This window comes from Acipenser ruthenus, chromosome 24, assembly GCF_902713425.1.
Source record: "Acipenser ruthenus chromosome 24, fAciRut3.2 maternal haplotype, whole genome shotgun sequence".
Classification (NCBI taxonomy): domain Eukaryota; kingdom Metazoa; phylum Chordata; class Actinopteri; order Acipenseriformes; family Acipenseridae; genus Acipenser; species Acipenser ruthenus.
Genome location: NC_081212.1, coordinates 10,162,085 through 10,186,099, shown reverse-complemented (window position 1 = coordinate 10,186,099; position 24,015 = coordinate 10,162,085). Strand labels below are relative to the sequence as shown.

Genomic DNA, 24,015 nt, shown 5'->3' with positions numbered 1-24,015 from the left:
CGTGCGCGTTCCGAATGCCTGCCAGCTGCATAGTAATATAATTGACACAACAGGAGAAACGGCCCCTAACCTTGTAAATACACTTGTATGTTATAAAGAGTAAAAAGATCAACTCAAATGTTGTGCCCAATCAGTAGAATACAAAACCAAACCCAGAATGTCAAAGCGTCAACATTTGTTCTGTTCTTTCAACTACATGATAGCAGACTCTGTGAGACTGTCAAAAATTGCCAGCGGCGACTATATTTCAAGTCACCACGGCGGGGTATTGGTTAAAGTTTTCAACTAGCAATAATCACGCCTCGGACAAACCTCATGGGCTATGATACTGCCACTGCGCAAAGCTACAGAACTTGGGATAACTAAATGCTACCCCCTACAGCAAAGACATTTGACTTGCCGGTGGGCAAGTTACTGCGATATAATACAGTACAGTTAAATGATCCCTCAAACGTAGAGGTTTATGTTATCGACACTGCAGCCTCACAATGCAACAGAGTCCACTTTTTTATTCCGATTATATATGAACTGAAGTGTAGACCGTCATTGCTTTGGTGCACATAGGAGTGATGGGATACCAAGATGCAAATCTATCTGTCTCGCTCTCTTGCATCTAACATAAGCAAACGTTATTTATTTTTTTTATATAATGGTCACTAGTTATAAGTCTCCCCATCCTACAATGTGGGGTTTCATTTTTCAATCCTTTTATCTGACAATTACCTCCACAAGTAAATAAATGAATTCGCATACAGGGAGTTGAACCCTGGTCACCTGGGTGAAAAAACGGGAATCGTAACCACTAGATCATATGGGAAATCGCTGCTTCTTGTTTGCTACCCGAAGCCAGCAGAGAAATGTGCAGGTCATTTTTTTACACTGCTGCCATCGAAAGGGCAAAACAATGAATCGAACCTGGATTGCTCATTTTAGACCGCTCCAAATGATTTGTTTAATGCAGTGTATTTTTCTTTTGCGATGTTTTGATTACTCCCCCCCGTGACTTTCATTCTGATTTGGGCACCCCCTTTCGTGCACGGATTTGAAAAGCATAAACTTTAACTGCAATATTTGTACCTGTGATTCTGTAGGTATATGAATAAACTGACATCTGTCGAAACTCGGGATATAACCCGGGAAATTTAGATATTCAACCTAACGATCGCCCTCCTGAGCTTTGTCGGCATGAATGACATAGTTGATCAAACTCTTCTTTGTTCTACGAGAACCAGCAACATTTTGTGAGACCAGATAGTCGTCTTGTTCTGTACAGACCTGCGAATTCATGGAATTTGAAAACATTCCGCATTTTAACATGCATTTTAAGAAGAAGAGTCAGAGTATCAACATTGTCGTTTCTGTGAGTCAAGCAGCAGTCGAAGCCAAAACGTTGCAGAGTGCATTCTCACTCCGTTTAATATACAGTCAGACTTGCATTGACAATGCACCATGCACACTACAAATACATCGTTCTGGTCTGGGTGGCTGTTTACCTGGGGAGAATAAATACATACAGTGAAAAAAAGATGCCGTGCTGTGTTTCCACCCGGTTTCGAACCGGGGACCTTTCGCGTGTGAGGCGAACGTGATAACCACTACACTATGGAAACATGTTGCTTAACAAACGATCCGTGTGTTGCGCTCTAAGCATACAGTGCCGATTACCCATTTTGGATCCTGCAGTGCAAGGCAGTCTTCACTTAAAGCCCAGCTGAATGTAACAATGTACATGTGAAAGTTTCCATAGTGTAGTGGTTATCACGTTCGCCTAACACGCGAAAGGTCCCCGGTTCGAAACCGGGTGGAAACATGTGCTTGTTCGTTTTTTTGTTGCGGTCTTCTCCGCTCTCTGTGAGTCCAGCAGCAGACTGCGTCAAAAAGTTGCACTGAGAATTGATTGATTTATTTTATTTTATTAATGGGTGTTTCATTCGAGAAGCAGCTGTATCAGAGTGGCGCAGCGGAAGCGTGCTGAGCCTTATAACCCAGAGGTCGACGGAGCGAAACCGTCTTCTGTTAGCCTTTTTTTTCTTCTGTTGGCAAAGTAGTTGTTTTTAAAAGATGAACTCTAGTCAAAAGATATTGTATTATTTTTGCAACTACAGTCTGAATACTAAAATTGCCTTTGAAGAGAAGTTACATAATGTGCATGATATATCTGGGAGAAAGGAAAGCAATAGAACGGAGAGTTCCCATGACCTCCATGCATGGCTGTTTTCATGATATATTCATGTGCGTAAATTGTTTGGTAGGTTAACTCCCCAACCCCAAAACAGATTTCCGTGTTTCTTTTTCGTGTGTCACCACAACTTTAATGCTACTGCAAAAAAGCCAGATATCTATTAACATGGCTGGGGAGGCAAATTGATGTTTAGCTCTTTTAGTATTTGTCTAGAAGGTTTTCTCCGTGTCGAATGCCCCGTGTTTTGTAAAATGAAAGATGACGCGTTGTTAGCGTGCGCGTTCCGAATGCCTGCCAGCTGCATAGTAATATAATTGACACAACAGGAGAAACGGCCCCTAACCTTGTAAATACACTTGTATGTTATAAAGAGTAAAAAGATCAACTCAAATGTTGTGCCCAATCAGTAGAATACAAAACCAAACCCAGAATGTCAAAGCGTCAACATTTGTTCTGTTCTTTCAACTACATGATAGCAGACTCTGTGAGACTGTCAAAAATTGCCAGCGGCGACTATATTTCAAGTCACCACGGCGGGGTATTGGTTAAAGTTTTCAACTAGCAATAATCACGCCTCGGACAAACCTCATGGGCTATGATACTGCCACTGCGCAAAGCTACAGAACTTGGGATAACTAAATGCTACCCCCTACAGCAAAGACATTTGACTTGCCGGTGGGCAAGTTACTGCGATATAATACAGTACAGTTAAATGATCCCTCAAACGTAGAGGTTTATGTTATCGACACTGCAGCCTCACAATGCAACAGAGTCCACTTTTTTATTCCGATTATATATGAACTGAAGTGTAGACCGTCATTGCTTTGGTGCACATAGGAGTGATGGGATACCAAGATGCAAATCTATCTGTCTCGCTCTCTTGCATCTAACATAAGCAAACGTTATTTATTTTTTTTATATAATGGTCACTAGTTATAAGTCTCCCCATCCTACAATGTGGGGTTTCATTTTTCAATCCTTTTATCTGACAATTACCTCCACAAGTAAATAAATGAATTCGCATACAGGGAGTTGAACCCTGGTCACCTGGGTGAAAAAACGGGAATCGTAACCACTAGATCATATGGGAAATCGCTGCTTCTTGTTTGCTACCCGAAGCCAGCAGAGAAATGTGCAGGTCATTTTTTTACACTGCTGCCATCGAAAGGGCAAAACAATGAATCGAACCTGGATTGCTCATTTTAGACCGCTCCAAATGATTTGTTTAATGCAGTGTATTTTTCTTTTGCGATGTTTTGATTACTCCCCCCGTGACTTTCATTCTGATTTGGGCACCCCCTTTCGTGCACGGATTTGAAAAGCATAAACTTTAACTGCAATATTTGTACCTGTGATTCTGTAGGTATATGAATAAACTGACATCTGTCGAAACTCGGGATATAACCCGGGAAATTTAGATATTCAACCTAACGATCGCCCTCCTGAGCTTTGTCGGCATGAATGACATAGTTGATCAAACTCTTCTTTGTTCTACGAGAACCAGCAACATTTTGTGAGACCAGATAGTCGTCTTGTTCTGTACAGACCTGCGAATTCATGGAATTTGAAAACATTCCGCATTTTAACATGCATTTTAAGAAGAAGAGTCAGAGTATCAACATTGTCGTTTCTGTGAGTCAAGCAGCAGTCGAAGCCAAAACGTTGCAGAGTGCATTCTCACTCCGTTTAATATACAGTCAGACTTGCATTGACAATGCACCATGCACACTACAAATACATCGTTCTGGTCTGGGTGGCTGTTTACCTGGGGAGAATAAATACATACAGTGAAAAAAAGATGCCGTGCTGTGTTTCCACCCGGTTTCGAACCGGGGACCTTTCGCGTGTGAGGCGAACGTGATAACCACTACACTATGGAAACATGTTGCTTAACAAACGATCCGTGTGTTGCGCTCTAAGCATACAGTGCCGATTACCCATTTTGGATCCTGCAGTGCAAGGCAGTCTTCACTTAAAGCCCAGCTGAATGTAACAATGTACATGTGAAAGTTTCCATAGTGTAGTGGTTATCACGTTCGCCTAACACGCGAAAGGTCCCCGGTTCGGAACCGGGTGGAAACATGTGCTTGTTCGTTTTTTTGTTGCGGTCTTCTCCGCTCTCTGTGAGTCCAGCAGCAGACTGCGTCAAAAAGTTGCACTGAGAATTGATTGATTTATTTTATTTTATTAATGGGTGTTTCATTCGAGAAGCAGCTGTATCAGAGTGGCGCAGCGGAAGCGTGATGAGCCTTATAACCCAGAGGTCGACGGAGCGAAACCGTCTTCTGTTAGCCTTTTTTTTCTTCTGTTGGCAAAGTAGTTGTTTTTAAAAGATGAACTCTAGTCAAAAGATATTGTATTATTTTTGCAACTACAGTCTGAATACTAAAATTGCCTTTGAAGAGAAGTTACATAATGTGCATGATATATCTGGGAGAAAGGAAAGCAATAGAACGGAGAGTTCCCATGACCTCCATGCATGGCTGTTTTCATGATATATTCATGTGCGTAAATTGTTTGGTAGGTTAACTCCCCAACCCCAAAACAGATTTCCGTGTTTCTTTTTCGTGTGTCACCACAACTTTAATGCTACTGCAAAAAAGCCAGATATCTATTAACATGGCTGGGGAGGCAAATTGATGTTTAGCTCTTTTAGTATTTGTCTAGAAGGTTTTCTCCGTGTCGAATGCCCCGTGTTTTGTAAAATGAAAGATGACGCGTTGTTAGCGTGCGCGTTCCGAATGCCTGCCAGCTGCATAGTAATATAATTGACACAACAGGAGAAACGGCCCCTAACCTTGTAAATACACTTGTATGTTATAAAGAGTAAAAAGATCAACTCAAATGTTGTGCCCAATCAGTAGAATACAAAACCAAACCCAGAATGTCAAAGCGTCAACATTTGTTCTGTTCTTTCAACTACATGATAGCAGACTCTGTGAGACTGTCAAAAATTGCCAGCGGCGACTATATTTCAAGTCACCACGGCGGGGTATTGGTTAAAGTTTTCAACTAGCAATAATCACGCCTCGGACAAACCTCATGGGCTATGATACTGCCACTGCGCAAAGCTACAGAACTTGGGATAACTAAATGCTACCCCCTACAGCAAAGACATTTGACTTGCCGGTGGGCAAGTTACTGCGATATAATACAGTACAGTTAAATGATCCCTCAAACGTAGAGGTTTATGTTATCGACACTGCAGCCTCACAATGCAACAGAGTCCACTTTTTTATTCCGATTATATATGAACTGAAGTGTAGACCGTCATTGCTTTGGTGCACATAGGAGTGATGGGATACCAAGATGCAAATCTATCTGTCTCGCTCTCTTGCATCTAACATAAGCAAACGTTATTTATTTTTTTTATATAATGGTCACTAGTTATAAGTCTCCCCATCCTACAATGTGGGGTTTCATTTTTCAATCCTTTTATCTGACAATTACCTCCACAAGTAAATAAATGAATTCGCATACAGGGAGTTGAACCCTGGTCACCTGGGTGAAAAAACGGGAATCGTAACCACTAGATCATATGGGAAATCGCTGCTTCTTGTTTGCTACCCGAAGCCAGCAGAGAAATGTGCAGGTCATTTTTTTACACTGCTGCCATCGAAAGGGCAAAACAATGAATCGAACCTGGATTGCTCATTTTAGACCGCTCCAAATGATTTGTTTAATGCAGTGTATTTTTCTTTTGCGATGTTTTGATTACTCCCCCCGTGACTTTCATTCTGATTTGGGCACCCCCTTTCGTGCACGGATTTGAAAAGCATAAACTTTAACTGCAATATTTGTACCTGTGATTCTGTAGGTATATGAATAAACTGACATCTGTCGAAACTCGGGATATAACCCGGGAAATTTAGATATTCAACCTAACGATCGCCCTCCTGAGCTTTGTCGGCATGAATGACATAGTTGATCAAACTCTTCTTTGTTCTACGAGAACCAGCAACATTTTGTGAGACCAGATAGTCGTCTTGTTCTGTACAGACCTGCGAATTCATGGAATTTGAAAACATTCCGCATTTTAACATGCATTTTAAGAAGAAGAGTCAGAGTATCAACATTGTCGTTTCTGTGAGTCAAGCAGCAGTCGAAGCCAAAACGTTGCAGAGTGCATTCTCACTCCGTTTAATATACAGTCAGACTTGCATTGACAATGCACCATGCACACTACAAATACATCGTTCTGGTCTGGGTGGCTGTTTACCTGGGGAGAATAAATACATACAGTGAAAAAAAGATGCCGTGCTGTGTTTCCACCCGGTTTCGAACCGGGGACCTTTCGCGTGTGAGGCGAACGTGATAACCACTACACTATGGAAACATGTTGCTTAACAAACGATCCGTGTGTTGCGCTCTAAGCATACAGTGCCGATTACCCATTTTGGATCCTGCAGTGCAAGGCAGTCTTCACTTAAAGCCCAGCTGAATGTAACAATGTACATGTGAAAGTTTCCATAGTGTAGTGGTTATCTCTTCGCCTAACACGCGAAAGGTCCCCGGTTCGAAACCGGGTGGAAACATGTGCTTGTTCGTTTTTTTTGTTGCGGTCTTCTCCGCTCTCTGTGAGTCCAGCAGCAGACTGCGTCAAAAAGTTGCACTGAGAATTGATTGATTTATTTTATTTTATTAATGTGTGTTTCATTCGAGAAGCAGCTGTATCAGAGTGGCGCAGCGGAAGCGTGCTGAGCCTTATAACCCAGAGGTCGACGGAGCGAAACCGTCTTCTGTTAGCCTTTTTTTCTTCTGTTGGCAAAGTAGTTGTTTTTAAAAGATGAACTCTAGTCAAAAGATATTGTATTATTTTTGCAACTACAGTCTGAATACTAAAATTGCCTTTGAAGAGAAGTTACATAATGTGCATGATATATCTGGGAGAAAGGAAAGCAATAGAACGGAGAGTTTCCATGACCTCCATGCATGGCTGTTTTCATGATATATTCATGTGCGTAAATTGTTTGGTAGGTTAACTCCCCAACCCCAAAACAGATTTCCATGTTTCTTTTTCGTGTGTCACCACAACTTTAATGCTACTGCAAAAAAGCCAGATATCTATTAACATGGCTGGGGAGGCAAATTGATGATTAGCTCTTTTAGTATTTGTCTAGAAGGTTTTCTCCGTGTCGAATGCCCCGTGTTTTGTAAAATGAAAGATGACGCGTTGTTAGCGTGCGCGTTCCGAATGCCTGCCAGCTGCATAGTAATATAATTGACACAACAGGAGAAACGGCCCCTAACCTTGTAAATACACTTGTATGTTATAAAGAGTAAAAAGATCAACTCAAATGTTGTGCCCAATCAGTAGAATACAAAACCAAACCCAGAATGTCAAAGCGTCAACATTTGTTCTGTTCTTTCAACTACATGATAGCAGACTCTGTGAGACTGTCAAAAATTGCCAGCGGCGACTATATTTCAAGTCACCACGGCGGGGTATTGGTTAAAGTTTTCAACTAGCAATAATCACGCCTCGGACAAACCTCATGGGCTATGATACTGCCACTGCGCAAAGCTACAGAACTTGGGATAACTAAATGCTACCCCCTACAGCAAAGACATTTGACTTGCCGGTGGGCAAGTTACTGCGATATAATACAGTACAGTTAAATGATCCCTCAAACGTAGAGGTTTATGTTATCGACACTGCAGCCTCACAATGCAACAGAGTCCACTTTTTTATTCCGATTATATATGAACTGAAGTGTAGACCGTCATTGCTTTGGTGCACATAGGAGTGATGGGATACCAAGATGCAAATCTATCTGTCTCGCTCTCTTGCATCTAACATAAGCAAACGTTATTTATTTTTTTTATATAATGGTCACTAGTTATAAGTCTCCCCATCCTACAATGTGGGGTTTCATTTTTCAATCCTTTTATCTGACAATTACCTCCACAAGTAAATAAATGAATTCGCATACAGGGAGTTGAACCCTGGTCACCTGGGTGAAAAAACGGGAATCGTAACCACTAGATCATATGGGAAATCGCTGCTTCTTGTTTGCTACCCGAAGCCAGCAGAGAAATGTGCAGGTCATTTTTTTACACTGCTGCCATCGAAAGGGCAAAACAATGAATCGAACCTGGATTGCTCATTTTAGACCGCTCCAAATGATTTGTTTAATGCAGTGTATTTTTCTTTTGCGATGTTTTGATTACTCCCCCCGTGACTTTCATTCTGATTTGGGCACCCCCTTTCGTGCACGGATTTGAAAAGCATAAACTTTAACTGCAATATTTGTACCTGTGATTCTGTAGGTATATGAATAAACTGACATCTGTCGAAACTCGGGATATAACCCGGGAAATTTAGATATTCAACCTAACGATCGCCCTCCTGAGCTTTGTCGGCATGAATGACATAGTTGATCAAACTCTTCTTTGTTCTACGAGAACCAGCAACATTTTGTGAGACCAGATAGTCGTCTTGTTCTGTACAGACCTGCGAATTCATGGAATTTGAAAACATTCCGCATTTTAACATGCATTTTAAGAAGAAGAGTCAGAGTATCAACATTGTCGTTTCTGTGAGTCAAGCAGCAGTCGAAGCCAAAACGTTGCAGAGTGCATTCTCACTCCGTTTAATATACAGTCAGACTTGCATTGACAATGCACCATGCACACTACAAATACATCGTTCTGGTCTGGGTGGCTGTTTACCTGGGGAGAATAAATACATACAGTGAAAAAAAGATGCCGTGCTGTGTTTCCACCCGGTTTCGAACCGGGGACCTTTCGCGTGTGAGGCGAACGTGATAACCACTACACTATGGAAACATGTTGCTTAACAAACGATCCGTGTGTTGCGCTCTAAGCATACAGTGCCGATTACCCATTTTGGATCCTGCAGTGCAAGGCAGTCTTCACTTAAAGCCCAGCTGAATGTAACAATGTACATGTGAAAGTTTCCATAGTGTAGTGGTTATCTCTTCGCCTAACACGCGAAAGGTCCCCGGTTCGAAACCGGGTGGAAACATGTGCTTGTTCGTTTTTTTTGTTGCGGTCTTCTCCGCTCTCTGTGAGTCCAGCAGCAGACTGCGTCAAAAAGTTGCACTGAGAATTGATTGATTTATTTTATTTTATTAATGTGTGTTTCATTCGAGAAGCAGCTGTATCAGAGTGGCGCAGCGGAAGCGTGCTGAGCCTTATAACCCAGAGGTCGACGGAGCGAAACCGTCTTCTGTTAGCCTTTTTTTCTTCTGTTGGCAAAGTAGTTGTTTTTAAAAGATGAACTCTAGTCAAAAGATATTGTATTATTTTTGCAACTACAGTCTGAATACTAAAATTGCCTTTGAAGAGAAGTTACATAATGTGCATGATATATCTGGGAGAAAGGAAAGCAATAGAACGGAGAGTTCCCATGACCTCCATGCATGGCTGTTTTCATGATATATTCATGTGCGTAAATTGTTTGGTAGGTTAACTCCCCAACCCCAAAACAGATTTCCATGTTTCTTTTTCGTGTGTCACCACAACTTTAATGCTACTGCAAAAAAGCCAGATATCTACTAACATGGCTGGGGAGGCAAATTGATGTTTAGCTCTTTTAGTATTTGTCTAGAAGGTTTTCTCCGTGTCGAATGCCCCGTGTTTTGTAAAATGAAAGATGACGCGTTGTTAGCGTGCGCGTTCCGAATGCCTGCCAGCTGCATAGTAATATAATTGACACAACAGGAGAAACGGCCCCTAACCTTGTAAATACACTTGTATGTTATAAAGAGTAAAAAGGTCAACTCAAATGTTGTGCCCAATCAGTAGAATACAAAACCAAACCCAGAATGTCAAAGCGTCAACATTTGTTCTGTTCTTTCAACTACATGATAGCAGACTCTGTGAGACTGTCAAAAATTGCCAGCGGCGACTATATTTCAAGTCACCACGGCGGGGTATTGGTTAAAGTTTTCAACTAGCAATAATCACGCCTCGGACAAACCTCATGGGCTATGATACTGCCACTGCGCAAAGCTACAGAACTTGGGATAACTAAATGCTACCCCCTACAGCAAAGACATTTGACTTGCCGGTGGGCAAGTTACTGCGATATAATACAGTACAGTTAAATGATCCCTCAAACGTAGAGGTTTATGTTATCGACACTGCAGCCTCACAATGCAACAGAGTCCACTTTTTTATTCCGATTATATATGAACTGAAGTGTAGACCGTCATTGCTTTGGTGCACATAGGAGTGATGGGATACCAAGATGCAAATCTATCTGTCTCGCTCTCTTGCATCTAACATAAGCAAACGTTATTTTTTTTTTTTATATAATGGTCACTAGTTATAAGTCTCCCCATCCTACAATGTGGGGTTTCATTTTTCAATCCTTTTATCTGACAATTACCTCCACAAGTAAATAAATGAATTCGCATACAGGGAGTTGAACCCTGGTCACCTGGGTGAAAAAACGGGAATCGTAACCACTAGATCATATGGGAAATCGCTGCTTCTTGTTTGCTACCCGAAGCCAGCAGAGAAATGTGCAGGTCATTTTTTTACACTGCTGCCATCGAAAGGGCAAAACAATGAATCGAACCTGGATTGCTCATTTTAGACCGCTCCAAATGATTTGTTTAATGCAGTGTATTTTTCTTTTGCGATGTTTTGATTACTCCCCCCGTGACTTTCATTCTGATTTGGGCACCCCCTTTCGTGCACGGATTTGAAAAGCATAAACTTTAACTGCAATATTTGTACCTGTGATTCTGTAGGTATATGAATAAACTGACATCTGTCGAAACTCGGGATATAACCCGGGAAATTTAGATATTCAACCTAACGATCGCCCTCCTGAGCTTTGTCGGCATGAATGACATAGTTGATCAAACTCTTCTTTGTTCTACGAGAACCAGCAACATTTTGTGAGACCAGATAGTCGTCTTGTTCTGTACAGACCTGCGAATTCATGGAATTTGAAAACATTCCGCATTTTAACATGCATTTTAAGAAGAAGAGTCAGAGTATCAACATTGTCGTTTCTGTGAGTCAAGCAGCAGTCGAAGCCAAAACGTTGCAGAGTGCATTCTCACTCCGTTTAATATACAGTCAGACTTGCATTGACAATGCACCATGCACACTACAAATACATCGTTCTGGTCTGGGTGGCTGTTTACCTGGGGAGAATAAATACATACAGTGAAAAAAAGATGCCGTGCTGTGTTTCCACCCGGTTTCGAACCGGGGACCTTTCGCGTGTGAGGCGAACGTGATAACCACTACACTATGGAAACATGTTGCTTAACAAACGATCCGTGTGTTGCGCTCTAAGCATACAGTGCCGATTACCCATTTTGGATCCTGCAGTGCAAGGCAGTCTTCACTTAAAGCCCAGCTGAATGTAACAATGTACATGTGAAAGTTTCCATAGTGTAGTGGTTATCACGTTCGCCTAACACGCGAAAGGTCCCCGGTTCGAAACCGGGTGGAAACATGTGCTTGTTCGTTTTTTTGTTGCGGTCTTCTCCGCTCTCTGTGAGTCCAGCAGCAGACTGCGTCAAAAAGTTGCACTGAGAATTGATTGATTTATTTTATTTTATTAATGGGTGTTTCATTCGAGAAGCAGCTGTATCAGAGTGGCGCAGCGGAAGCGTGCTGAGCCTTATAACCCAGAGGTCGACGGAGCGAAACCGTCTTCTGTTAGCCTTTTTTTTCTTCTGTTGGCAAAGTAGTTGTTTTTAAAAGATGAACTCTAGTCAAAAGATATTGTATTATTTTTGCAACTACAGTCTGAATACTAAAATTGCCTTTGAAGAGAAGTTACATAATGTGCATGATATATCTGGGAGAAAGGAAAGCAATAGAACGGAGAGTTCCCATGACCTCCATGCATGGCTGTTTTCATGATATATTCATGTGCGTAAATTGTTTGGTAGGTTAACTCCCCAACCCCAAAACAGATTTCCATGTTTCTTTTTCGTGTGTCACCACAACTTTAATGCTACTGCAAAAAAGCCAGATATCTATTAACATGGCTGGGGAGGCAAATTGATGTTTAGCTCTTTTAGTATTTGTCTAGAAGGTTTTCTCCGTGTCGAATGCCCCGTGTTTTGTAAAATGAAAGATGACGCGTTGTTAGCGTGCGCGTTCCGAATGCCTGCCAGCTGCATAGTAATATAATTGACACAACAGGAGAAACGGCCCCTAACCTTGTAAATACACTTGTATGTTATAAAGAGTAAAAAGATCAACTCAAATGTTGTGCCCAATCAGTAGAATACAAAACCAAACCCAGAATGTCAAAGCGTCAACATTTGTTCTGTTCTTTCAACTACATGATAGCAGACTCTGTGAGACTGTCAAAAATTGCCAGCGGCGACTATATTTCAAGTCACCACGGCGGGGTATTGGTTAAAGTTTTCAACTAGCAATAATCACGCCTCGGACAAACCTCATGGGCTATGATACTGCCACTGCGCAAAGCTACAGAACTTGGGATAACTAAATGCTACCCCCTACAGCAAAGACATTTGACTTGCCGGTGGGCAAGTTACTGCGATATAATACAGTACAGTTAAATGATCCCTCAAACGTAGAGGTTTATGTTATCGACACTGCAGCCTCACAATGCAACAGAGTCCACTTTTTTATTCCGATTATATATGAACTGAAGTGTAGACCGTCATTGCTTTGGTGCACATAGGAGTGATGGGATACCAAGATGCAAATCTATCTGTCTCGCTCTCTTGCATCTAACATAAGCAAACGTTATTTATTTTTTTTATATAATGGTCACTAGTTATAAGTCTCCCCATCCTACAATGTGGGGTTTCATTTTTCAATCCTTTTATCTGACAATTACCTCCACAAGTAAATAAATGAATTCGCATACAGGGAGTTGAACCCTGGTCACCTGGGTGAAAAAACGGGAATCGTAACCACTAGATCATATGGGAAATCACTGCTTCTTGTTTGCTACCCGAAGCCAGCAGAGAAATGTGCAGGTCATTTTTTTACACTGCTGCCATCGAAAGGGCAAAACAATGAATCGAACCTGGATTGCTCATTTTAGACCGCTCCAAATGATTTGTTTAATGCAGTGTATTTTTCTTTTGCGATGTTTTGATTACTCCCCCCGTGACTTTCATTCTGATTTGGGCACCCCCTTTCGTGCACGGATTTGAAAAGCATAAACTTTAACTGCAATATTTGTACCTGTGATTCTGTAGGTATATGAATAAACTGACATCTGTCGAAACTCGGGATATAACCCGGGAAATTTAGATATTCAACCTAACGATCGCCCTCCTGAGCTTTGTCGGCATGAATGACATAGTTGATCAAACTCTTCTTTGTTCTACGAGAACCAGCAACATTTTGTGAGACCAGATAGTCGTCTTGTTCTGTACAGACCTGCGAATTCATGGAATTTGAAAACATTCCGCATTTTAACATGCATTTTAAGAAGAAGAGTCAGAGTATCAACATTGTCGTTTCTGTGAGTCAAGCAGCAGTCGAAGCCAAAACGTTGCAGAGTGCATTCTCACTCCGTTTAATATACAGTCAGACTTGCATTGACAATGCACCATGCACACTACAAATACATCGTTCTGGTCTGGGTGGCTGTTTACCTGGGGAGAATAAATACATACAGTGAAAAAAAGATGCCGTGCTGTGTTTCCACCCGGTTTCGAACCGGGGACCTTTCGCGTGTGAGGCGAACGTGATAACCACTACACTATGGAAACATGTTGCTTAACAAACGATCCGTGTGTTGCGCTCTAAGCATACAGTGCCGATTACCCATTTTGGATCCTGCAGTGCAAGGCAGTCTTCACTTAAAGCCCAGCTGAATGTAACAATGTACATGTGAAAGTTTCCATAGTGTAGTGGTTATCACGTTCGCCTAACACGCGAAAGGTCCCCGGTTCGGAACCGGGTGGAAACATGTGCTTGTTCGTTTTTTTGTTGCGGTCTTCTCCGCTCTCTGTGAGTCCAGCAGCAGACTGCGTCAAAAAGTTGCACTGAGAATTGATTGATTTATTTTATTTTATTAATGGGTGTTTCATTCGAGAAGCAGCTGTATCAGAGTGGCGCAGCGGAAGCGTGCTGAGCCTTATAACCCAGAGGTCGACGGAGCGAAACCGTCTTCTGTTAGCCTTTTTTTTCTTCTGTTGGCAAAGTAGTTGTTTTTAAAAGATGAACTCTAGTCAAAAGATATTGTATTATTTTTGCAACTACAGTCTGAATACTAAAATTGCCTTTGAAGAGAAGTTACATAATGTGCATGATATATCTGGGAGAAAGGAAAGCAATAGAACGGAGAGTTCCATGACCTCCATGCATGGCTGTTTTCATGATATATTCATGTGCGTAAATTGTTTGGTAGGTTAACTCCCCAACCCCAAAACAGATTTCCGTGTTTCTTTTTCGTGTGTCACCACAACTTTAATGCTACTGCAAAAAAGCCAGATATCTATTAACATGGCTGGGGAGGCAAATTGATGTTTAGCTCTTTTAGTATTTGTCTAGAAGGTTTTCTCCGTGTCGAATGCCCCGTGTTTTGTAAAATGAAAGATGACGCGTTGTTAGCGTGCGCGTTCCGAATGCCTGCCAGCTGCATAGTAATATAATTGACACAACAGGAGAAACGGCCCCTAACCTTGTAAATACTCTTGTATGTTATAAAGAGTAAAAAGATCAACTCAAATGTTGTGCCCAATCAGTAGAATACAAAACCAAACCCAGAATGTCAAAGCGTCAACATTTGTTCTGTTCTTTCAACTACATGATAGCAGACTCTGTGAGACTGTCAAAAATTGCCAGCGGCGACTATATTTCAAGTCACCACGGCGGGGTATTGGTTAAAGTTTTCAACTAGCAATAATCACGCCTCGGACAAACCTCATGGGCTATGATACTGCCACTGCGCAAAGCTACAGAACTTGGGATAACTAAATGCTACCCCCTACAGCAAAGACATTTGACTTGCCGGTGGGCAAGTTACTGCGATATAATACAGTACAGTTAAATGATCCCTCAAACGTAGAGGTTTATGTTATCGACACTGCAGCCTCACAATGCAACAGAGTCCACTTTTTTATTCCGATTATATATGAACTGAAGTGTAGACCGTCATTGCTTTGGTGCACATAGGAGTGATGGGATACCAAGATGCAAATCTATCTGTCTCGCTCTCTTGCATCTAACATAAGCAAACGTTATTTATTTTTTTTATATAATGGTCACTAGTTATAAGTCTCCCCATCCTACAATGTGGGGTTTCATTTTTCAATCCTTTTATCTGACAATTACCTCCACAAGTAAATAAATGAATTCGCATACAGGGAGTTGAACCCTGGTCACCTGGGTGAAAAAACGGGAATCGTAACCACTAGATCATATGGGAAATCGCTGCTTCTTGTTTGCTACCCGAAGCCAGCAGAGAAATGTGCAGGTCATTTTTTTACACTGCTGCCATCGAAAGGGCAAAACAATGAATCGAACCTGGATTGCTCATTTTAGACCGCTCCAAATGATTTGTTTAATGCAGTGTATTTTTCTTTTGCGATGTTTTGATTACTCCCCCCCGTGACTTTCATTCTGATTTGGGCACCCCCTTTCGTGCACGGATTTGAAAAGCATAAACTTTAACTGCAATATTTGTACCTGTGATTCTGTAGGTATATGAATAAACTGACATCTGTCGAAACTCGGGATATAACCCGGGAAATTTAGATATTCAACCTAACGATCGCCCTCCTGAGCTTTGTCGGCATGAATGACATAGTTGATCAAACTCTTCTTTGTTCTACGAGAACCAGCAACATTTTGTGAGACCAGATAGTCGTCTTGTTCTGTACAGACCTGCGAATTCATGGAATTTGAAAACATTCCGCATTTTAACATGCATTTTAAGAAGAAGAGTCAGAGTATCAACATTGTCGTTTCTGTGAGTCAAGCAGCAGTCGAAGCCAAAACGTTGCAGAGTGCATTCTCACTCCGTTTAATATACAGTCAGACTTGCATTGACAATGCACCATGCACACTACAAATACATCGTTCTGGTCTGGGTGGCTGTTTACCTGGGGAGAATAAATACATACAGTGAAAAAAATATGCCGTGCTGTGTTTCCACCCGGTTTCGAACCGGGGACCTTTCGCGTGTGAGGCGAACGTGATAACCACTACACTATGGAAACATGTTGCTTAACAAACGATCCGTGTGTTGCGCTCTAAGCATACAGTGCCGATTACCCATTTTGGATCCTGCAGTGCAAGGCAGTCTTCACTTAAAGCCCAGCTGAATGTAACAATGTACATGTGAAAGTTTCCATAGTGTAGTGGTTATCACGTTCGCCTAACACGCGAAAGGTCCCCGGTTCGAAACCGGGTGGAAACATGTGCTTGTTCGTTTTTTTGTTGCGGTCTTCTCCGCTCTCTGTGAGTCCAGCAGCAGACTGCGTCAAAAAGTTGCACTGAGAATTGATTGATTTATTTTATTTTATTAATGGGTGTTTCATTCGAGAAGCAGCTGTATCAGAGTGGCGCAGCGGAAGCGTGCTGAGCCTTATAACCCAGAGGTCGACGGAGCGAAACCGTCTTCTGTTAGCCTTTTTTTTCTTCTGTTGGCAAAGTAGTTGTTTTTAAAAGATGAACTCTAGTCAAAAGATATTGTATTATTTTTGCAACTACAGTCTGAATACTAAAATTGCCTTTGAAGAGAAGTTACATAATGTGCATGATATATCTGGGAGAAAGGAAAGCAATAGAACGGAGAGTTCCCATGACCTCCATGCATGGCTGTTTTCATGATATATTCATGTGCGTAAATTGTTTGGTAGGTTAACTCCCCAACCCCAAAACAGATTTCCATGTTTCTTTTTCGTGTGTCACCACAACTTTAATGCTACTGCAAAAAAGCCAGATATCTATTAACATGGCTGGGGAGGCAAATTGATGTTTAGCTCTTTTAGTATTTGTCTAGAAGGTTTTCTCCGTGTCGAATGCCCCGTGTTTTGTAAAATGAAAGATGACGCGTTGTTAGCGTGCGCGTTCCGAATGCCTGCCAGCTGCATAGTAATATAATTGACACAACAGGAGAAACGGCCCCTAACCTTGTAAATACACTTGTATGTTATAAAGAGTAAAAAGATCAACTCAAATGTTGTGCCCAATCAGTAGAATACAAAACCAAACCCAGAATGTCAAAGCGTCAACATTTGTTCTGTTCTTTCAACTACATGATAGCAGACTCTGTGAGACTGTCAAAAATTGCCAGCGGCGACTATATTTCAAGTCACCACGGCGGGGTATTGGTTAAAGTTTTCAACTAGCAATAATCACGCCTCGGACAAACCTCATGGGCTATGATACTGCCACTGCGCAAAGCTACAGAACTTGGGATAACTAAATGCTACCCCCTACAGCAAAGACATTTGACTTGCCGGTGGGCAAGTTACTGCGATATAATACAGTACAGTTAAATGATCCCTCAAACGTAGAGGTTTATGTTATCGACACTGCAGCCTCACAATGCAACAGAGTCCACTTTTTTATTCCGATTATATATGAACTGAAGTGTAGACCGTCATTGCTTTGGTGCACATAGGAGTGATGGGATACCAAGATGCAAATCTATCTGTCTCGCTCTCTTGCATCTAACATAAGCAAACGTTATTTATTTTTTTTATATAATGGTCACTAGTTATAAGTCTCCCCATCCTACAATGTGGGGTTTCATTTTTCAATCCTTTTATCTGACAATTACCTCCACAAGTAAATAAATGAATTCGCATACAGGGAGTTGAACCCTGGTCACCTGGGTGAAAAAACGGGAATCGTAACCACTAGATCATATGGGAAATCACTGCTTCTTGTTTGCTACCCGAAGCCAGCAGAGAAATGTGCAGGTCATTTTTTTACACTGCTGCCATCGAAAGGGCAAAACAATGAATCGAACCTGGATTGCTCATTTTAGACCGCTCCAAATGATTTGTTTAATGCAGTGTATTTTTCTTTTGCGATGTTTTGATTACTCCCCCCGTGACTTTCATTCTGATTTGGGCACCCCCTTTCGTGCACGGATTTGAAAAGCATAAACTTTAACTGCAATATTTGTACCTGTGATTCTGTAGGTATATGAATAAACTGACATCTGTCGAAACTCGGGATATAACCCGGGAAATTTAGATATTCAACCTAACGATCGCCCTCCTGAGCTTTGTCGGCATGAATGACATAGTTGATCAAACTCTTCTTTGTTCTACGAGAACCAGCAACATTTTGTGAGACCAGATAGTCGTCTTGTTCTGTACAGACCTGCGAATTCATGGAATTTGAAAACATTCCGCATTTTAACATGCATTTTAAGAAGAAGAGTCAGAGTATCAACATTGTCGTTTCTGTGAGTCAAGCAGCAGTCGAAGCCAAAACGTTGCAGAGTGCATTCTCACTCCGTTTAATATACAGTCAGACTTGCATTGACAATGCACCATGCACACTACAAATACATCGTTCTGGTCTGGGTGGCTGTTTACCTGGGGAGAATAAATACATACAGTGAAAAAAAGATGCCGTGCTGTGTTTCCACCCGGTTTCGAACCGGGGACCTTTCGCGTGTGAGGCGAACGTGATAACCACTACACTATGGAAACATGTTGCTTAACAAACGATCCGTGTGTTGCGCTCTAAGCATACAGTGCCGATTACCCATTTTGGATCCTGCAGTGCAAGGCAGTCTTCACTTAAAGCCCAGCTGAATGTAACAATGTACATGTGAAAGTTTCCATAGTGTAGTGGTTATCACGTTCGCCTAACACGCGAAAGGTCCCCGGTTCGGAACCGGGTGGAAACATGTGCTTGTTCGTTTTTTTGTTGCGGTCTTCTCCGCTCTCTGTGAGTCCAGCAGCAGACTGCGTCAAAAAGTTGCACTGAGAATTGATTGATTTATTTTATTTTATTAATGGGTGTTTCATTCGAGAAGCAGCTGTATCAGAGTGGCGCAGCGGAAGCGTGCTGAGCCTTATAACCCAGAGGTCGACGGAGCGAAACCGTCTTCTGTTAGCCTTTTTTTTCTTCTGTTGGCAAAGTAGTTGTTTTTAAAAGATGAACTCTAGTCAAAAGATATTGTATTATTTTTGCAACTACAGTCTGAATACTAAAATTGCCTTTGAAGAGAAGTTACATAATGTGCATGATATATCTGGGAGAAAGGAAAGCAATAGAACGGAGAGTTCCCATGACCTCCATGCATGGCTGTTTTCATGATATATTCATGTGCGTAAATTGTTTGGTAGGTTAACTCCCCAACCCCAAAACAGATTTCCGTGTTTCTTTTTCGTGTGTCACCACAACTTTAATGCTACTGCAAAAAAGCCAGATATCTATTAACATGGCTGGGGAGGCAAATTGATGTTTAGCTCTTTTAGTATTTGTCTAGAAGGTTTTCTCCGTGTCGAATGCCCCGTGTTTTGTAAAATGAAAGATGACGCGTTGTTAGCGTGCGCGTTCCGAATGCCTGCCAGCTGCATAGTAATATAATTGACACAACAGGAGAAACGGCCCCTAACCTTGTAAATACACTTGTATGTTATAAAGAGTAAAAAGATCAACTCAAATGTTGTGCCCAATCAGTAGAATACAAAACCAAACCCAGAATGTCAAAGCGTCAACATTTGTTCTGTTCTTTCAACTACATGATAGCAGACTCTGTGAGACTGTCAAAAATTGCCAGCGGCGACTATATTTCAAGTCACCACGGCGGGGTATTGGTTAAAGTTTTCAACTAGCAATAATCACGCCTCGGACAAACCTCATGGGCTATGATACTGCCACTGCGCAAAGCTACAGAACTTGGGATAACTAAATGCTACCCCCTACAGCAAAGACATTTGACTTGCCGGTGGGCAAGTTACTGCGATATAATACAGTACAGTTAAATGATCCCTCAAACGTAGAGGTTTATGTTATCGACACTGCAGCCTCACAATGCAACAGAGTCCACTTTTTTATTCCGATTATATATGAACTGAAGTGTAGACCGTCATTGCTTTGGTGCACATAGGAGTGATGGGATACCAAGATGCAAATCTATCTGTCTCGCTCTCTTGCATCTAACATAAGCAAACGTTATTTATTTTTTTTATATAATGGTCACTAGTTATAAGTCTCCCCATCCTACAATGTGGGGTTTCATTTTTCAATCCTTTTATCTGACAATTACCTCCACAAGTAAATAAATGAATTCGCATACAGGGAGTTGAACCCTGGTCACCTGGGTGAAAAAACGGGAATCGTAACCACTAGATCATATGGGAAATCGCTGCTTCTTGTTTGCTACCCGAAGCCAGCAGAGAAATGTGCAGGTCATTTTTTTACACTGCTGCCATCGAAAGGGCAAAACAATGAATCGAACCTGGATTGCTCATTTTAGACCGCTCCAAATGATTTGTTTAATGCAGTGTATTTTTCTTTTGCGATGTTTTGATTACTCCCCCCGTGACTTTCATTCTGATTTGGGCACCCCCTTTCGTGCACGGATTTGAAAAGCATAAACTTTAACTGCAATATTTGTACCTGTGATTCTGTAGGTATATGAATAAACTGACATCTGTCGAAACTCGGGATATAACCCGGGAAATTTAGATATTCAACCTAACGATCGCCCTCCTGAGCTTTGTCGGCATGAATGACATAGTTGATCAAACTCTTCTTTGTTCTACGAGAACCAGCAACATTTTGTGAGACCAGATAGTCGTCTTGTTCTGTACAGACCTGCGAATTCATGGAATTTGAAAACATTCCGCATTTTAACATGCATTTTAAGAAGAAGAGTCAGAGTATCAACATTGTCGTTTCTGTGAGTCAAGCAGCAGTCGAAGCCAAAACGTTGCAGAGTGCATTCTCACTCCGTTTAATATACAGTCAGACTTGCATTGACAATGCACCATGCACACTACAAATACATCGTTCTGGTCTGGGTGGCTGTTTACCTGGGGAGAATAAATACATACAGTGAAAAAAAGATGCCGTGCTGTGTTTCCACCCGGTTTCGAACCGGGGACCTTTCGCGTGTGAGGCGAACGTGATAACCACTACACTATGGAAACATGTTGCTTAACAAACGATCCGTGTGTTGCGCTCTAAGCATACAGTGCCGATTACCCATTTTGGATCCTGCAGTGCAAGGCAGTCTTCACTTAAAGCCCAGCTGAATGTAACAATGTACATGTGAAAGTTTCCATAGTGTAGTGGTTATCACGTTCGCCTAACACGCGAAAGGTCCCCGGTTCGGAACCGGGTGGAAACATGTGCTTGTTCGTTTTTTTGTTGCGGTCTTCTCCGCTCTCTGTGAGTCCAGCAGCAGACTGCGTCAAAAAGTTGCACTGAGAATTGATTGATTTATTTTATTTTATTAATGGGTGTTTCATTCGAGAAGCAGCTGTATCAGAGTGGCGCAGCGGAAGCGTGCTGAGCCTTATAACCCAGAGGTCGACGGAGCGAAACCGTCTTCTGTTAGCCTTTTTTTTCTTCTGTTGGCAAAGTAGTTGTTTTTAAAAGATGAACTCTAGTCAAAAGATATTGTATTATTTTTGCAACTACAGTCTGAATACTAAAATTGCCTTTGAAGAGAAGTTACATAATGTGCATGATATATCTGGGAGAAAGGAAAGCAATAGAACGGAGAGTTCCCATGACCTCCATGCATGGCTGTTTTCATGATATATTCATGTGCGTAAATTGTTTGGTAGGTTAACTCCCCAACCCCAAAACAGATTTCCGTGTTTCTTTTTCGTGTGTCACCACAACTTTAATGCTACTGCAAAAAAGCCAGATATCTATTAACATGGCTGGGGAGGCAAATTGATGTTTAGCTCTTTTAGTATTTGTCTAGAAGGTTTTCTCCGTGTCGAATGCCCCGTGTTTTGTAAAATGAAAGATGACGCGTTGTTAGCGTGCGCGTTCCGAATGCCTGCCAGCTGCATAGTAATATAATTGACACAACAGGAGAAACGGCCCCTAACCTTGTAAATACACGTGTATGTTATAAAGAGTAAAAAGATCAACTCAAATGTTGTGCCCAATCAGTAGAATACAAAACCAAACCCAGAATGTCAAAGCGTCAACATTTGTTCTGTTCTTTCAACTACATGATAGCAGACTCTGTGAGACTGTCAAAAATTGCCAGCGGCGACTATATTTCAAGTCACCACGGCGGGGTATTGGTTAAAGTTTTCAACTAGCAATAATCACGCCTCGGACAAACCTCATGGGCTATGATACTGCCACTGCGCAAAGCTACAGAACTTGGGATAACTAAATGCTACCCCCTACAGCAAAGACATTTGACTTGCCGGTGGGCAAGTTACTGCGATATAATACAGTACAGTTAAATGATCCCTCAAACGTAGAGGTTTATGTTATCGACACTGCAGCCTCACAATGCAACAGAGTCCACTTTTTTATTCCGATTATATATGAACTGAAGTGTAGACCGTCATTGCTTTGGTGCACATAGGAGTGATGGGATACCAAGATGCAAATCTATCTGTCTCGCTCTCTTGCATCTAACATAAGCAAACGTTATTTATTTTTTTTATATAATGGTCACTAGTTATAAGTCTCCCCATCCTACAATGTGGGGTTTCATTTTTCAATCCTTTTATCTGACAATTACCTCCACAAGTAAATAAATGAATTCGCATACAGGGAGTTGAACCCTGGTCACCTGGGTGAAAAAACGGGAATCGTAACCACTAGATCATATGGGAAATCGCTGCTTCTTGTTTGCTACCCGAAGCCAGCAGAGAAATGTGCAGGTCATTTTTTTACACTGCTGCCATCGAAAGGGCAAAACAATGAATCGAACCTGGATTGCTCATTTTAGACCGCTCCAAATGATTTGTTTAATGCAGTGTATTTTTCTTTTGCGATGTTTTGATTACTCCCCCCGTGACTTTCATTCTGATTTGGGCACCCCCTTTCGTGCACGGATTTGAAAAGCATAAACTTTAACTGCAATATTTGTACCTGTGATTCTGTAGGTATATGAATAAACTGACATCTGTCGAAACTCGGGATATAACCCGGGAAATTTAGATATTCAACCTAACGATCGCCCTCCTGAGCTTTGTCGGCATGAATGACATAGTTGATCAAACTCTTCTTTGTTCTACGAGAACCAGCAACATTTTGTGAGACCAGATAGTCGTCTTGTTCTGTACAGACCTGCGAATTCATGGAATTTGAAAACATTCCGCATTTTAACATGCATTTTAAGAAGAAGAGTCAGAGTATCAACATTGTCGTTTCTGTGAGTCAAGCAGCAGTCGAAGCCAAAACGTTGCAGAGTGCATTCTCACTCCGTTTAATATACAGTCAGACTTGCATTGACAATGCACCATGCACACTACAAATACATCGTTCTGGTCTGGGTGGCTGTTTACCTGGGGAGAATAAATACATACAGTGAAAAAAAGATGCCGTGCTGTGTTTCCACCCGGTTTCGAACCGGGGACCTTTCGCGTGTGAGGCGAACGTGATAACCACTACACTATGGAAACATGTTGCTTAACAAACGATCCGTGTGTTGCGCTCTAAGCATACAGTGCCGATTACCCATTTTGGATCCTGCAGTGCAAGGCAGTCTTCACTTAAAGCCCAGCTGAATGTAACAATGTACATGTGAAAGTTTCCATAGTGTAGTGGTTATCACGTTCGCCTAACACGCGAAAGGTCCCCGGTTCGAAACCGGGTGGAAACATGTGCTTGTTCGTTTTTTTGTTGCGGTCTTCTCCGCTCTCTGTGAGTCCAGCAGCAGACTGCGTCAAAAAGTTGCACTGAGAATTGATTGATTTATTTTATTTTATTAATGGGTGTTTCAT

General features: G+C 41.7%; 39 non-coding genes across 39 annotated transcripts; 19 read left to right on the top strand and 20 right to left on the bottom strand.

Moving 5' to 3' along the window:
- Positions 1-206: 206 nt before the first annotated feature.
- On the bottom strand, positions 207-346 carry LOC131700965 (U4 spliceosomal RNA). The gene has a single exon (XR_009308774.1). It is a non-coding gene; the product is annotated as a U4 spliceosomal RNA (small nuclear RNA).
- A 1,191-nt stretch (positions 347-1,537) lies between these two features.
- On the bottom strand, positions 1,538-1,610 carry trnav-cac (transfer RNA valine (anticodon CAC)). The gene has a single exon. It is a non-coding gene; the product is annotated as a tRNA-Val (tRNA).
- A 127-nt stretch (positions 1,611-1,737) lies between these two features.
- Positions 1,738-1,810, top strand: trnav-aac (transfer RNA valine (anticodon AAC)). The gene has a single exon. It is a non-coding gene; the product is annotated as a tRNA-Val (tRNA).
- A 555-nt stretch (positions 1,811-2,365) lies between these two features.
- LOC131700832 (U7 small nuclear RNA) lies at positions 2,366-2,422 on the top strand. The gene has a single exon (XR_009308640.1). It is a non-coding gene; the product is annotated as a U7 small nuclear RNA (small nuclear RNA).
- Positions 2,423-2,661: 239 nt separating this feature from the next.
- Positions 2,662-2,801, bottom strand: LOC131700954 (U4 spliceosomal RNA). The gene has a single exon (XR_009308763.1). It is a non-coding gene; the product is annotated as a U4 spliceosomal RNA (small nuclear RNA).
- A 1,190-nt stretch (positions 2,802-3,991) lies between these two features.
- On the bottom strand, positions 3,992-4,064 carry trnav-cac (transfer RNA valine (anticodon CAC)). Its single transcript has one exon. It is a non-coding gene; the product is annotated as a tRNA-Val (tRNA).
- Positions 4,065-4,191: 127 nt separating this feature from the next.
- On the top strand, positions 4,192-4,264 carry trnav-aac (transfer RNA valine (anticodon AAC)). The gene has a single exon. It is a non-coding gene; the product is annotated as a tRNA-Val (tRNA).
- Positions 4,265-4,819: 555 nt separating this feature from the next.
- Positions 4,820-4,876, top strand: LOC131700831 (U7 small nuclear RNA). The gene has a single exon (XR_009308639.1). It is a non-coding gene; the product is annotated as a U7 small nuclear RNA (small nuclear RNA).
- A 239-nt stretch (positions 4,877-5,115) lies between these two features.
- Positions 5,116-5,255, bottom strand: LOC131700943 (U4 spliceosomal RNA). The gene has a single exon (XR_009308752.1). It is a non-coding gene; the product is annotated as a U4 spliceosomal RNA (small nuclear RNA).
- Positions 5,256-6,445: 1,190 nt separating this feature from the next.
- On the bottom strand, positions 6,446-6,518 carry trnav-cac (transfer RNA valine (anticodon CAC)). The gene has a single exon. It is a non-coding gene; the product is annotated as a tRNA-Val (tRNA).
- A 127-nt stretch (positions 6,519-6,645) lies between these two features.
- trnav-aac (transfer RNA valine (anticodon AAC)) lies at positions 6,646-6,717 on the top strand. The gene has a single exon. It is a non-coding gene; the product is annotated as a tRNA-Val (tRNA).
- Positions 6,718-7,272: 555 nt separating this feature from the next.
- Positions 7,273-7,329, top strand: LOC131700971 (U7 small nuclear RNA). The gene has a single exon (XR_009308780.1). It is a non-coding gene; the product is annotated as a U7 small nuclear RNA (small nuclear RNA).
- A 239-nt stretch (positions 7,330-7,568) lies between these two features.
- Positions 7,569-7,708, bottom strand: LOC131700932 (U4 spliceosomal RNA). The gene has a single exon (XR_009308741.1). It is a non-coding gene; the product is annotated as a U4 spliceosomal RNA (small nuclear RNA).
- A 1,190-nt stretch (positions 7,709-8,898) lies between these two features.
- Positions 8,899-8,971, bottom strand: trnav-cac (transfer RNA valine (anticodon CAC)). Its single transcript has one exon. It is a non-coding gene; the product is annotated as a tRNA-Val (tRNA).
- Positions 8,972-9,098: 127 nt separating this feature from the next.
- Positions 9,099-9,170, top strand: trnav-aac (transfer RNA valine (anticodon AAC)). Its single transcript has one exon. It is a non-coding gene; the product is annotated as a tRNA-Val (tRNA).
- Positions 9,171-9,725: 555 nt separating this feature from the next.
- LOC131700829 (U7 small nuclear RNA) lies at positions 9,726-9,782 on the top strand. Its single transcript, XR_009308638.1, has one exon. It is a non-coding gene; the product is annotated as a U7 small nuclear RNA (small nuclear RNA).
- Positions 9,783-10,021: 239 nt separating this feature from the next.
- Positions 10,022-10,161, bottom strand: LOC131700921 (U4 spliceosomal RNA). The gene has a single exon (XR_009308730.1). It is a non-coding gene; the product is annotated as a U4 spliceosomal RNA (small nuclear RNA).
- A 1,190-nt stretch (positions 10,162-11,351) lies between these two features.
- On the bottom strand, positions 11,352-11,424 carry trnav-cac (transfer RNA valine (anticodon CAC)). Its single transcript has one exon. It is a non-coding gene; the product is annotated as a tRNA-Val (tRNA).
- Positions 11,425-11,551: 127 nt separating this feature from the next.
- On the top strand, positions 11,552-11,624 carry trnav-aac (transfer RNA valine (anticodon AAC)). The gene has a single exon. It is a non-coding gene; the product is annotated as a tRNA-Val (tRNA).
- A 555-nt stretch (positions 11,625-12,179) lies between these two features.
- Positions 12,180-12,236, top strand: LOC131700828 (U7 small nuclear RNA). Its single transcript, XR_009308637.1, has one exon. It is a non-coding gene; the product is annotated as a U7 small nuclear RNA (small nuclear RNA).
- Positions 12,237-12,475: 239 nt separating this feature from the next.
- On the bottom strand, positions 12,476-12,615 carry LOC131700910 (U4 spliceosomal RNA). Its single transcript, XR_009308719.1, has one exon. It is a non-coding gene; the product is annotated as a U4 spliceosomal RNA (small nuclear RNA).
- A 1,190-nt stretch (positions 12,616-13,805) lies between these two features.
- trnav-cac (transfer RNA valine (anticodon CAC)) lies at positions 13,806-13,878 on the bottom strand. The gene has a single exon. It is a non-coding gene; the product is annotated as a tRNA-Val (tRNA).
- A 127-nt stretch (positions 13,879-14,005) lies between these two features.
- On the top strand, positions 14,006-14,078 carry trnav-aac (transfer RNA valine (anticodon AAC)). The gene has a single exon. It is a non-coding gene; the product is annotated as a tRNA-Val (tRNA).
- A 554-nt stretch (positions 14,079-14,632) lies between these two features.
- Positions 14,633-14,689, top strand: LOC131700827 (U7 small nuclear RNA). The gene has a single exon (XR_009308636.1). It is a non-coding gene; the product is annotated as a U7 small nuclear RNA (small nuclear RNA).
- A 239-nt stretch (positions 14,690-14,928) lies between these two features.
- On the bottom strand, positions 14,929-15,068 carry LOC131700899 (U4 spliceosomal RNA). The gene has a single exon (XR_009308708.1). It is a non-coding gene; the product is annotated as a U4 spliceosomal RNA (small nuclear RNA).
- A 1,191-nt stretch (positions 15,069-16,259) lies between these two features.
- On the bottom strand, positions 16,260-16,332 carry trnav-cac (transfer RNA valine (anticodon CAC)). The gene has a single exon. It is a non-coding gene; the product is annotated as a tRNA-Val (tRNA).
- A 127-nt stretch (positions 16,333-16,459) lies between these two features.
- trnav-aac (transfer RNA valine (anticodon AAC)) lies at positions 16,460-16,532 on the top strand. Its single transcript has one exon. It is a non-coding gene; the product is annotated as a tRNA-Val (tRNA).
- Positions 16,533-17,087: 555 nt separating this feature from the next.
- On the top strand, positions 17,088-17,144 carry LOC131700826 (U7 small nuclear RNA). Its single transcript, XR_009308635.1, has one exon. It is a non-coding gene; the product is annotated as a U7 small nuclear RNA (small nuclear RNA).
- A 239-nt stretch (positions 17,145-17,383) lies between these two features.
- Positions 17,384-17,523, bottom strand: LOC131700888 (U4 spliceosomal RNA). Its single transcript, XR_009308697.1, has one exon. It is a non-coding gene; the product is annotated as a U4 spliceosomal RNA (small nuclear RNA).
- Positions 17,524-18,713: 1,190 nt separating this feature from the next.
- On the bottom strand, positions 18,714-18,786 carry trnav-cac (transfer RNA valine (anticodon CAC)). Its single transcript has one exon. It is a non-coding gene; the product is annotated as a tRNA-Val (tRNA).
- Positions 18,787-18,913: 127 nt separating this feature from the next.
- Positions 18,914-18,986, top strand: trnav-aac (transfer RNA valine (anticodon AAC)). The gene has a single exon. It is a non-coding gene; the product is annotated as a tRNA-Val (tRNA).
- Positions 18,987-19,541: 555 nt separating this feature from the next.
- On the top strand, positions 19,542-19,598 carry LOC131700825 (U7 small nuclear RNA). The gene has a single exon (XR_009308634.1). It is a non-coding gene; the product is annotated as a U7 small nuclear RNA (small nuclear RNA).
- A 239-nt stretch (positions 19,599-19,837) lies between these two features.
- LOC131700877 (U4 spliceosomal RNA) lies at positions 19,838-19,977 on the bottom strand. The gene has a single exon (XR_009308686.1). It is a non-coding gene; the product is annotated as a U4 spliceosomal RNA (small nuclear RNA).
- Positions 19,978-21,167: 1,190 nt separating this feature from the next.
- On the bottom strand, positions 21,168-21,240 carry trnav-cac (transfer RNA valine (anticodon CAC)). Its single transcript has one exon. It is a non-coding gene; the product is annotated as a tRNA-Val (tRNA).
- Positions 21,241-21,367: 127 nt separating this feature from the next.
- On the top strand, positions 21,368-21,440 carry trnav-aac (transfer RNA valine (anticodon AAC)). The gene has a single exon. It is a non-coding gene; the product is annotated as a tRNA-Val (tRNA).
- Positions 21,441-21,995: 555 nt separating this feature from the next.
- On the top strand, positions 21,996-22,052 carry LOC131700824 (U7 small nuclear RNA). The gene has a single exon (XR_009308633.1). It is a non-coding gene; the product is annotated as a U7 small nuclear RNA (small nuclear RNA).
- A 239-nt stretch (positions 22,053-22,291) lies between these two features.
- LOC131700866 (U4 spliceosomal RNA) lies at positions 22,292-22,431 on the bottom strand. The gene has a single exon (XR_009308675.1). It is a non-coding gene; the product is annotated as a U4 spliceosomal RNA (small nuclear RNA).
- Positions 22,432-23,621: 1,190 nt separating this feature from the next.
- Positions 23,622-23,694, bottom strand: trnav-cac (transfer RNA valine (anticodon CAC)). Its single transcript has one exon. It is a non-coding gene; the product is annotated as a tRNA-Val (tRNA).
- A 127-nt stretch (positions 23,695-23,821) lies between these two features.
- Positions 23,822-23,894, top strand: trnav-aac (transfer RNA valine (anticodon AAC)). The gene has a single exon. It is a non-coding gene; the product is annotated as a tRNA-Val (tRNA).
- Positions 23,895-24,015: the final 121 nt, after the last annotated feature.